Genomic DNA, 13141 nt, shown 5'->3' with positions numbered 1-13141 from the left:
CATAGCGGTGAGAGGCATCAGAGGGTACCGTACGGTTTCGTGGACTGCGGCGACACTTCTCGCGGGCGATCCGCCCTGGGAGCTCCAGGCGGAGGTGCTCGCGGAAGTGTACCGGTTCCGGGTCGAGGTGAGGGACCGCGGCGACCGTCCAGGGTCAACGGAGATCGGGCGGATCAGGACTCTAGCCCAGCAAGCCCTGGTCGTCCGATGGCAGGAGGATCTGGGGTCACCCACAGCAGGCCTGGCGACAGTGGAGGCGATCCGTCCCCACTTGAGTCGCTGGGTTGAAAGGAAGCACGGCACACTGTCGTACAGAATGACGCAGGTACTTACCGGGCACGGATGCTTCGGTAAGTACCTGCACGCGATAGCGCGGCGGGAGGAAACACCCTCCTGCCACGAGTGTGGTGCGCCATTGGACACGGCGTACCACACCCTGTACGAGTGTGCTGCGTGGGGACCCCAGGGGCACATCCTTGCGGCGACTATGGGTGGAGACCTCTCGCTACCGAGCGTTATCAACGCCATGCTCAGTAGCGAGATGTGCTGGCCAGAGATGCGCTCCTTCTGCGAAAGTGTCATGTCGCAGAAGGAAGCCGCGGAGCGGGAGCGGGAAAATAATGCCGCCGCCGACTCGCTCCGCAGAAGACGACCGGGGAGGAGGAAAAGGCGCTACGCGCACCTTCTCCCCCCGCCTCAATAGGCGCCGCAGGGACCAGGGGGGGTCCCAGTACCCCGGGAATTCCCCGTAGGAGTTGGAGGCCCGCATAGGCGGGCCGACCGTCAGGGCGTCACGGTAGCATGCGTAAGCGATCCCGTGGCGTCCGCCGAAAGACGGAGAGGGTACCGCTGGTTTTTTAGTGGGTAAACCCGGCGTACTTAGGCGCACGAGGCGTCCAGGGCTCCGGGGAGTCCCACACACCCCCCCACTTTCCATCACGTGGGGGAAGCGCGTAAAGCGTTTTTCCAGCGAGAAAAAAAAAAGACAAGTCTAATGTCGCTGGTAATGTAGTGACTCTTCTTCAAGAAGGTTGTACTCAACGTTATGTGGCGTTCAACGGACCTGGAATAGGTTTCAAGAAATTTGATCTTTGAAAAGAAGGCCTGACATACATGTATTGAGGCCAGTGACAATCAATATTTTGTGAGCTAAGCTTTATGAAATTTGCAGTGTACCTACAATAACATCAATTTTTTAAATGTTTCTAGAAATGTGAGTTTTTAGTGTAGTTTTAGTTTTAGCTATGGACTATCAAAAAGAGACTTTTAGAAGTCGATATACACTGTCAAAGATTGCCTAGGGTAGTACTCTATGGGCACCGTATTATAAAAAGCCAAGATTTTTGCAAAATTGTGGGCTGTGGACCGATGTAGAATGGAGCAAGGTTTTATTTTCTGATGAAGCCAGAATCTCTTTATTTGGAATGACGTTGTAAAGTTCTGAGGAGATCAGGAGAGCGGTATGGAGATGCGTGTTTAAAGAAATTACACCGATTGGTTGTGGTTTGGGGACACTCTCTCGTTTTGGGCTGGCATAACTTTTGAAGATCATACAACATTAGTTTTCATAGAAAATAAATATCTAAATGCACAAAGCTACATCACGGAACTCCTTATTCCTCGTGCATAACCAACGTTAGCTGTTGCAGGTATTGTTTCTGTGTTTATAGACGACGATGCTCAAGAACACCCACTGGATGACGTAGACGTTTACTTAAGTGAAGTTGAGATCCGCCGTTTAGATTGGCCGGCACGAAATTCCGACCTCGAACCCATTATTGAGTTTATATTAAGTATAGAGCTGTCCCCCATCAGGTGGGGACTATGTACTAGCTGAGAACCACCTCGTCTCGTCAATAGGGCGTCTCGGGTTCACGTGGCCAAAATACCTCCGCCCCATGATTGTCTCCTATACCTTGGTTTTCGCTGTACAGAGAGTGATCCGACGACTTTTATGTTTTTTCATTCGGTGAAGCGGGTTATCAGAGGCACTTTACTCACGTTCCCGCTCCCTAGCCGTTTAATTCCAGTACCTGTCAACCGTACATATGTCCATCAACAGTGATTGGTACCCCTCAGAGAGTTCCGACGAATTATAACTTCATTTCAGGACTCCACACTAACGCACGCATTTGTAAGCCTCCCTATTGATTAGGGACAGAATTAATTAAATAAATTTGCTGCTCGTAAATTCATGGTAAAGTGGCCTCAAGTACATGATTTGGCATTAAAATTTCCTAGAACCGCTATTTTGTGAAATGCCAATACCATAACTCGGACAGAACTCTTCAAGTCGTGGTTGGGGGTAAAATATGTCATCACTACTATATTAAATACCCATGCTGCAACTACGAAGTCCGAGCCTCATCTGGAAATATCCAGCCAGCATTATAATTGGGGTCAAGACATCATGACGCTTGACTTTTGCCTCCGATACTTATTTTATAGGAAGAGATATGACAAAACAACCCTGAGAATTTAAGAAAACATTGACCTAAAATCAAATGCAGCATTTCCTAACTAGGCTAAAAATGGGTGTCTTACAAGGAGTAAGTTTAGGCCCTATTCTATTTTTCAAAAATCAAAATCAAAGTATACTTTATTCAAGTGGGCTTTTATAAGCAATTTTGGTTTATAAAACTGTCGACTGGGTTAATAAATCCATATTCCTACCCAAGGGGATTTGTATCAAATCCAGCTAAAACATTTATAAATAAAGCAAAGTAATACAACAATTATTTATCGTTAAATAAATTTAACAATAAATAAATAGTTATGAATGAACAATTTACACATACTTTGTTGTGGAAAAGAGTTATAAATATAACTTATCGTTTGTTTGTGTACATATCTGAGGTTACGTAATATTATGATCTTTCCAAATCCAAATATGACAATGACACGTTTAGATACTTTCGATCAGCCTTATCGCGTACTTGAAGTATATTATAATCTATGTATTTTGTAACAAACAAACGTCTTACATAATTTTATTGAACTTTGAATGCCTATTTGACGGATCGATTTTATTACATGCTAAAGTGATTTCGTTCGAAAGGAAATCGATGATAAGGATATTTATATTAGTAGAACTGAGATGGCCCAGTGGTTAGAAGGCGTACATCTTAACCGATGATTGCGGGTTCAAATCAAAACAAGCACCACTGAATACTCATGTGCTTAATTTGTATTTATCATTCATATCGTGCACGCTGGTGAAGGAAAACATTGTGAGGAAACCTGCATGTATCTAACTTCATAGAAATTTTGCCACATGTGTATTTCACCAACTCCATTGGAACAGCGTAGTGGAATATGTTCCAAACCTTTTCCTCAAAGGGAGAGGAGGCCTTATCCCAGCAGCGACGAATTTACAGGCTATTGTTTTTATTGGTAGTGTGTGGGCGTCTACAGATTTGCGTTATGTTCGTACGTATACAGTCGTTTCAGTATACGCGTTTCAAAAAATCTTTATTCGTATATACGAGCATATACCAGCGTGTTCGGATCCGGTGAGTGAGAGGACTTAGTAGTTATGCAGAAGAAATATTTCTACTACTTTGTTACTTATTCACCGTTGACTTAAAAGACGAAGAAGACATTGGATGTCACCGATAACTTCATAGAGACTAAGAACCGGTTAGTTTAATGCATTTTATCAATTAATTTACATGTGCCTTTGAACACTTTTGATGAATTATTTAATATATTTAAATCAGCGTTAGCTCACAAGGATCAGGATCATTTTTAAGGAAATGCGTAATAAGTCTCTACGCTCTCTCTCTCTACTATACGCTTACGCCCAGGGTCGTAGCCAGGATTTACTTTCTTGGGAGGGTTCGTGCGCCAAAAAAACACAGATTCATTTTAAAATAAGCACAAATGTATTAAAATTATACATAATTTATACAAATTTATTTAAATGTCAACCTATCACATTTTATGCTATAGGAGGCAAACGAGCAAGAGGCTCACCTGATGGTAAGTGATTACCACCACCCATGAACATCTGCAACACCAGGGGGCTTGCAGGTGCGTTGCCGGCCTTTAAGGAAGGAGTACGCTCCTTTTTCTATGGATCTGAAGTCGTTTTTGTTCGGAAAAATCGAACTGGTTCATCAGATTTGTTGTGCGAGGTAGATATTGACTTAAAAATCGCGCTGTTGTGGATTTTTAAACATCAAGGTTTTGCGGTGAAGAAGCTTTGAATTTTGGCGAGATGTCTGAAAGTGAAATCTGAATAATTCCTCGGAATATTTCCCGTGAAAAATTCGGTAGAAGATGCAGAGTGTTCCAACATCTGTAGAAATAATATGATGATTTGCGTAGGCAAAGCCAAGGGATCAAGCAGGTCCGAAAAGGCTTGATTGTCGATACTTCGAGCCGCTCAGCGTTGGATACGTTCAGATGAAAGAAGCTGGTAATGGGGATCCGCCCAAAGGGAGAGCAGTATTCCACGTGGGGCCGAATTTTGCGCCTTGTATAGTCATAGGCGATGGGCCGATACGAAATATTTTGCCTTACTGAGCACACACAGCTTTTTTAAGCCAACTTGGCTCGCCTTCCAGTTGACCGCGGAACTGAACAAGGCTTGAAATATCCACGTCAAGTATTCCGATACTAGATGTAGCGGCTATAGCAATCTTCTGAAGTTGTGGAAATATGACAAATGGTAATTTTTTTAGCGGTTAACGCGCAAACTTGCGTCTCTTTTTGGGGTTGAAGTAGAAGTTTAGCCAGGGGGTCCGTAGCTACTAAGTGAGCCGGTGAAGGCATGTTAATAGAGTAATAAAGCAATCATATATGTACTCAGTTTAGCCGGCCCCAGACCGAGAATTTGTTTAATGAAGACTCGATTTCAGACACAATTGAGTTCCGGTTTATTCCGGCCGGTGATCGGTGTACGAGGTGTCTACGGTACTGCCGTCTACATAGCAGTGAATGTTACAGATTTGCAGCAAGTCATTGAAATGCAGAAGAACTAGAGTGGGTGACAGACCGCAACCAATTGGAACACCAGTATTGCACCATATATGTATAACGACATTAATGCCCCGATCCGCCAAAAAGCTGATTCAGTTGCATAATTTCCCGGGAAACCCGTAAAAATATGCGCTAATGCCTCCCCTTGCTCTCAACCGCTTCCACCCACCTATGACTAAGGTAATCTAGAAGATCATCGGCTGAATAGCCCCGACGAAAACGAGAACAAGGAGGTGATGGCTATAGGTCAAAACACAAAACGTTTAAACACTGCATATTTTTCAATATTAAAACATTAATTATCGGTCCAACAGACGACGACGGGACGGAAAACGATACTATTTATATTTTTTCCTCTAAAATACCTTAAATACAATAAAAAAACATTATGAAACTTGTTCTACAGATTATCTAAAAAACATAAACGTCTCAGCTCTCCGAAAATACATAAAAACTAGGAATTTATTTCAAAGCAGCCGAAATAAAATGATCAGACAGCCAATGATAGAAATGTAAAAGGGCGCGCTCTTTAAAATTCCAACAAAATTAACTAAAAATAACTTACTTACTTTAACATAAAATTTAGAAACATAAACAGTTCAATACTTAAGTTATAAGTAAGATATTTTGTATTATAGCCTAAATAAAGTATTAATTAGCGAATTCGAGAAACTCTCTGTACAAAGCACAGTCCACACAGCATGTTCTAGAGTGAATAATGCACAATATATCCTCGTTATTATCCTCACGAAGAGGTCCCTGAAAGGAGAGTTATATACACGATAACCGCGACTTTTCTTGTCTTACCGAAAAAAATATGGGGGGAGGGTGTTGAACCCCCAAAAGCCCCCGCTGCCTACGGCCCTGCTTCCGCCTACACGTGCCTAAATACGCTTCAAAAATCAAATTTACACATTGTATTCAACAAGTTAACTTATTCGTGTATAAATAGCTAGTCTGCCGCCTTAAATCTACCCTACCGACTTGGTTCTGAGCCGAGGTGCGATCTCATAGGAGACCCTCAGGACGAACTTTAAATTTAAATTCTACCGCCAAATAACAGTACTCAGTATTGTTGTGTTCTGGTTTGAAGGATGAGTGAGCCAGTGTAACTACAGACACGAAGGACATAACATCTTAGTTCCCAAGGTTGCTGGCACATTGACGATGTAAGTAATAGTTAATATTTCTTATAGCTTTGTTGTCTATGGCTGATGGTGACCACTTACCATCAGGTGGCCTATATGCTCGTCCGCAAACCTATACTATAAAAAAAAACTCTGCGGGGCCTTTTTTTGTCCAATTCATTACATAGATACATATTATATATGAAAAGAAAAAGCCAGGGGGATATCGTTTAAAAAAATAAATAAAATAAAAATGTTTTTATTGCGGACAACTTTGATCCATAAGCAAATCCATCCAATCTGATCAGCGGACAGTCTCCGCTGTTGGCAATTTCGCTCAGTACATTGTTTAAATCCCAAGGTGTTATCGTTCCAACCTTTCGCACACAAGCGTTCCTTAACAATTTTTTAAATTTGGCATCAGAAGCATTTTGAACGCTTTCTGGGATCCTGTTGTCGAAGCGTATACATTGCCCCACAAAAGAGTTACTGACTCTATGCAGTCGAGTAACAGGAGTAACAAGATTGTGTTTGTTCCTTGTACCAATGTTATGAGAATCACGTTTTCTCATAAAATCATCAATTTTTTTCTGAACGTACAAAACATTACAGAATATATATTGATTGATTTGTATAGAGGTCACTTCACTTTCTATAATTTTACGTTCGCTTTCAGTGGTGAGTTGCGAGTTTTTTTCTTACAGAATAAATCTACTGATAACATACAGTTAAGTACCGGTGAATTTTCAAGTGTATTGACGTGGGTGGGCAAATCTGATTACGAGCGATATCTAAAGATGCTTAAGATCTCTAGAGACTGATTAAGATGAAAAAAAAACTGAATCATTCATGTTTTGTAAAATTTCCAGCGGATCCTGCTTATCTATGATGCTAATGCGTAACATGTTATATTGATTTAAAAATACAGTATAGTACGAGACAACATTGATGTAGCATCGGCAAAATTCGTAAAACCCATTACTGCCGACTACCATTCAACGCTATTCGTCGCTATAGATTCTCGCGTCAGTTCAACCCGAGAAAGCAAGTGCATGTAAATCGACGTGTCAAATTGTCGAATATATTAGGTCATATGATATTACAAGTTATTACGTTTATGTAAAGATCATATTTATATATTCATATTAAGAAACAAATATTGATAGTTTGGGAGAGCGTACTTCATTCGGATGTGATCGGTTTGACGAATTTTGCCGATGGTCCATCTAAGTTGTGTCGTACTATACGTTATGATTAAAGTAAAGTAAAGTAACAGCCTGTACATTTCCCACTGCTGAGATAAGGCCTCCTCTTCCATTAAGGAGAGGATTTGGAACATATTCCACCACGCTGTTCCAATGCGGATTGGTGGAATGTGTCAGAATTTCGATGAAATTAGACACATGCAGGTTTCCTCACGATGTTTTCTTCACCGCCGAGCACGAGATAATTTATAAACACAAATTAAGCACATGAATCAGCGGTGCTTGCCTGGGTTTGAACCCACAATCATCGGTTAAGATGCACGCGTTCTAACCACTGGGCCATCTTAGCTCGTTATGATTAAAAAATAATAATATCTGCACTATTGTCTACTGCCGGCTCATTGGTGATTAAATGACCTCCTGATTGTAAGTCCCACTGTCTATAGACGCTAATAAATTAACATTCTTTACATCGAAAATGCACCCGTAACCTTGGGAAATGAGATATTTCGTCCCCTGTGTCTGTATGCCACCAGCTCGCTCCACCGGAACACAACAATACGAAGTTTTGCTTTTTGGCGGTAAAATATATAAAGATGATAGCTACCCAGACGACCTTGCATAATTTTTTTCCAAGGATGGAAAGGTGTGCCGATTCCAAGGAAAACTGTATGCAGGTATACCAATTTATTTTTTTCCAGAAGGCTTAGAGGTATATTAATATTGAAATTTTATTTGATTGAGAAATACCTAGATGGTTACATTTATATCGCAAATAATTAATAGGTATCTAAATTGTGATAAATTGACAGATTTTATTTTTACTGTAATATTTTATAATAATGAATCAGGCTAAAGTTCAAACAAACAATACATAAAATTGCAAAACAATATTGCGTACTTTTAATTGAATATTTCCTGTCCTTTTTTGTGTCCCTGTAGTTAGGAATAGACCATGAAATTGTCGGGTCCTAGGCCTACTTAAATCATCTTTATTATGTGTGTATTTTTCTCATGAACGCAATCACTTGAACAGGCTTCAAGTGTCAAAGAGGACAACAACATTTGCCATAAACATAGCCATATCCATAGGTATTAGAAGGCAAGCCATACCCAAGCTATCTCGTGAATCTCTGAAGAGATAAAGTGGGTAGCTCTAGCTTCAAGTGGGCATTTCAGCGCACTTCAAGCTGATGGAGCGAATATACGGTTTTCCCCCAAAAAAAGGTACTCGACTAAGTAACAAACTAGTCCGACGACATTCGTAAGATCGCCGGTAGAAGCTGGATGAGGGACGCAGAGGACCGAGCAACGTGGAGCGCTCTGGGGGAGGCCTATGTTCAGCAGTGGACAGCAGTGGGCTGATGATGATGATGATGATGACTAAGTAACAAAGTGTGTAAGTGTTATTGTTGATAGAGCACTGTGTTGTGTGTTTACTTTAACAAAAAAGTTAACACTTAAAAATTATACAAACCTGACTTTTCTCATATTTAACGTAAAATGAAATGTCGTCTAATCCAATTATCTATATTTAGATTATAAACTAGCGACCCGCCCCGGCTTCGCACGGGTGCAATACTGATACTAAACATACTACAGAATTTGTTTGCTTACGACATCACATTATAAACTTCTACAATTATATTGGCGCATATATTTCCAAAAATTTGTATTATTTGCGTATAAAAAGTAGCCTAAGTTACGCCTTAGTACATTACCTACCCGCCAATGAAAGTACTGTTCAAATTGACCCAACCGTTCCAGAGATTACCCGGAACAAACAGACAGACAGACAAAAATTCTAAAAATGTGTGTTTTGGTATGTGTACCGTATATAAAGACAAATGCATGTAGCAGAAAGCGGTTATTTTAATATTACAAACAGACACTCCGATTTTATTTATTTGTATGGATGTGAAAGTAACTCTGTCTGTTTATTTTTCTGTCGCTCTTTCAGTACCGACTCAATGAAATTTGGTACGAATCAAATGAACTCCAAGATAGGACATACACTACTGTTTTCCCTTAAAACGCGAGCGAAGCTGCGGGCGATGACTAGTTTTCAATCAGATTTTCTGTTATTCAGTTGAAAATGTTATCAATCAATCCTGGCCCCACTATTATCGGGGACGGAGAAGAAACATTTTACGTCAGTCAAAGTTACAAAGTGAAGTTATACTTATTTGGCGCGTTATGGTAACTTATGTTTTTTTTTTTTGCTGGTGAGACCCCCAAATTGGTTTCTCATAATTTGTAACGCGTAGTACTTGTTTTTACCCGTCTATCGTACCCAAGTCATTGGTCCTGCGCCTGAATGCCTTTCATGTTGGATTTACCGACCCATTGGATTATGAAAGTGATAGAATATAAATAGCACCTGCGTTTCTACATTTGTGAACATACTTGTGCACCATTGTATCTCCTGCATAGTGAGCGGGTCTGTATTAAAATTTAGCCCAGCAGTGGGAATTTACAGGCTGCTGTTGTGGTTTGTTGTTTTAAAAGTTAAATACCTTTCTCATACCTAAAATTGAAAGTAATCCAGAAATGCATCAATTATGACTTCGAACTATATATTGTAGGTATATAGTATTGAAGATTAAAATATTCCCCCCGAAATAATTCTCAAAATTCCAAATTGCAATTTGTATCGAAATAGTTGCGTTATCCCCAAACACCAACTATGTTGCTCTCTTGCTCCGACAGAGTTGATTATCCACTATCGAACGGAAGTATTCATTAAATTATTTTAATAAAGTGCGCATGAAAATAGTAATGCCTTTTTATGAACGTTCGAATTCAGTATAAAAACAAATAAAATGCATTGCCTTACGTAACACGCACAATCTGCACAACACCGTAAATGAAAAAATTACAAAATAAACGAATCTAAAAGATGAAATAGCACGTATAGCACGTAAGTGTCACTTGCCGAAATTTATAATAGTCCCAATAATTATCTTCTACTAGTACCTATGTACAGTGGCGGATTTACCAACAGGCTAAGTAGGCTGGGGCCTAGGGCTGCAAACTAGCCCAAATTTGTTATTACCTTACAGAAATTAATATATATAATTATATGTATACACATTACGTTCGTAATCCGTATACTCGTCACTAGATAGCAGATTGGAAAAAATAATCTAGTAACTGACAGATATATCACCTAGTTTATAATCATACTAATAACGGAAAAAAACGGTGTAATGAGGACGATAGAACACAAATTGCAAATTTTTGCAAAAATGTAGTGGCGGTAAAAATTGTGTAGCCTACTAGCGTACTAGCGGCAGATTTGTAAATTTGCCACTGTCTGTGTACATTCATACACAAAGAAATACTAAAACCTTTAAATCTTTACAATTTTTGTATTAAATATGCAGAGGACCGCGATGGGAACCAGCCATGCTGAGAGACTACCGTTGGAGACTCCAGAGGGATTCTGCCAACACTGACTATAAAAGAAAAGCTAGTTATCGAAAACCATATGTTTTTCTAGAATACCAATTTATGTTGCTAATTATATAGATAATTTTAAGTAAAATCAATAAATGCGTTTCACTATTAAACATGATGTGATACAACAATTTTCAATGTTTCACATAGTTTTAAGGTAGCAAAACATAATTACATACTGTGAACCCTGTGAAATAAAAAAGTACTTTGTTGCTTAGTGTGCATGTGCATTATATGCTTTTATCCCGTGAAATTTTCCTTAGATATTATTCTATTAATTTACTAACATATATTTAAGTCTTGTAAATATACAACATAAAAATGTACAGGCCTAATTAAAAATATATTGATCTTTTTTCTTGCCTCAAAGTAAAATTTAAATAGGAACACTTAAAATAATCAACGCTTGTACAATGTTACATCGGTCGGACGCTTAAATGAGAATGGCCACAATAAAAGTGCATTACTTATAATGGCGTACTACAAGTACCAAATGTAGACGAATAAATATATTTTCGGTCATGTCTACATTTATTTTAATTCACGAATAAGTGTTAGAGCTAGCGCGCACTGGTGATTTTTGTCACGGTGACTTTAAAATATTTGTCATTGTCACGTCACGTTTAAAAAGTGGACTGCGCTCATTAATAGAGATAGTGACAAAACATTTTCGAAATCGAAGTGTCATTTATATATCATGTCACCACTGTGGGTTCGGGTTTCGAGGAGACGGTGGTTCTCTGTGAACTCGTGAGACTCGGGAGAAAAAGAAAGCGAAGACAATACTGGGTACTAATTTCTTCCCACGCTTTAATTTTCACTTGAATATCTGATTATTTTTTAAATTTTTTATCATAAAGAGCTGGTCTCTTTTCCACTTCTTCTATTAGAACATCATTATCAGTATCGTCTTCACGAATGTTTACGTTTTGAATAGATGGTGACGCCACTTTGCGCGCGCAAAGTTGGCAGTCAACGTGCAGATACCGAAAGACTGACGACGAGAGTGACAAATTTGTCGCTAGTGCGCGCATTGCTACGAAAAAACGTAAAGACGCTGACAGTTTCGCCACGGATTTGTTCGCCGGTCGGCGGACACAAATGTCACCTAATTGTCACGTCGTAACATGTGCGCAACTCCATACATATTCACGGACTTGACAAGAGTGACGAAACAGTCACCATGACAAAAATCACGAGTGCGTGCTAGCTCTTACGTAAAATTGGTTAACGATTGTTAAGAGTGATGTACAGTAAAGAATATAAAATTAAAAGTATTTACAATGTTCAACTTGTGCTGAACACTCAAAAAGAAATAAATTAGGAACTAAATCCAATGGAAAGGCATAGTAAAAGTGCAGATAATAAAAGTTGAAGAGGTTAAAATAATATACATTTTATTAGAAATAAAACATGTACATATTAATTTTGTTTATTATATATTAAGTTTGCGTTATTAATTAGAAAAAAAAATAATGTTTCGTGACTTGTGTAATATTTGGTTGAAACGAAGTTTCTTTCGGTATAAAATAACAGACATAATGTAATCAATTACAAAGTTCGTTAATTATTAAATGACAAGAAATAAAACTGTTATTCAATAGCCCATAAGAAAAAAATAAGTGTTACGAGAGTAACCTTAGCCTTCAATTAGGTTTTATGACATTTGATTCTATATCATAATTTATATCACATTATTATTACATATTTGATATTATTAATATAGCAGGAGCTATTGAATTTACTTTATTATATACAATTATTATTGTAATTAATTGATCAATAATTTGTAAAACTGTAATTAATATTATTTTATATGACATAGCAATTAGCATTTAATACTGGCATGTAACACTATTTCTTATTTTAAATATAATTGAGCTGTCATTATAAAACAATTGGACGATAGCGGGACATTCTAACAAAAGATAGAGACATTGAAGCATCATTGTAAAACGATAATATTATTTTGGCCATCCCGAACTACTGAAATTACATAAGTTTAATTAATGTCATTATTATACTAAGCCGCATATAATAAAAATATACAGAGAGAAAAAAAGATTGTTTGACTGAGGCATAATGCTTTTTCCTAGTTCTCTGTACTATAAATGTACCATTATAAGTCTACTAAAACTTCGTTTCAAAAAAACTTTAAACATATGGAGTAGCAACTCCTAATGTTTTATTTAGCAATCATTTTTCTTGAATGCTTTGACCAATATTTTATGAGGCGAATAATGGATGTATACTAAAGTATAAGCTTTAAATGTACATTGCCTTTAACTTTGAGTATTTTTACTCTGTAGAAACATAATGTAGTTGTTACGTACTCTGTGCTCTGTAGTCTACTGTCTATGTCTGAAA

The sequence above is a fragment of the Vanessa cardui genome, chromosome 23, assembly GCF_905220365.1.
Source record: "Vanessa cardui chromosome 23, ilVanCard2.1, whole genome shotgun sequence".
In the NCBI taxonomy this organism is placed as follows: Eukaryota; Metazoa; Arthropoda; class Insecta; order Lepidoptera; family Nymphalidae; genus Vanessa; species Vanessa cardui.
This window is presented reverse-complemented; position numbering follows the sequence as displayed.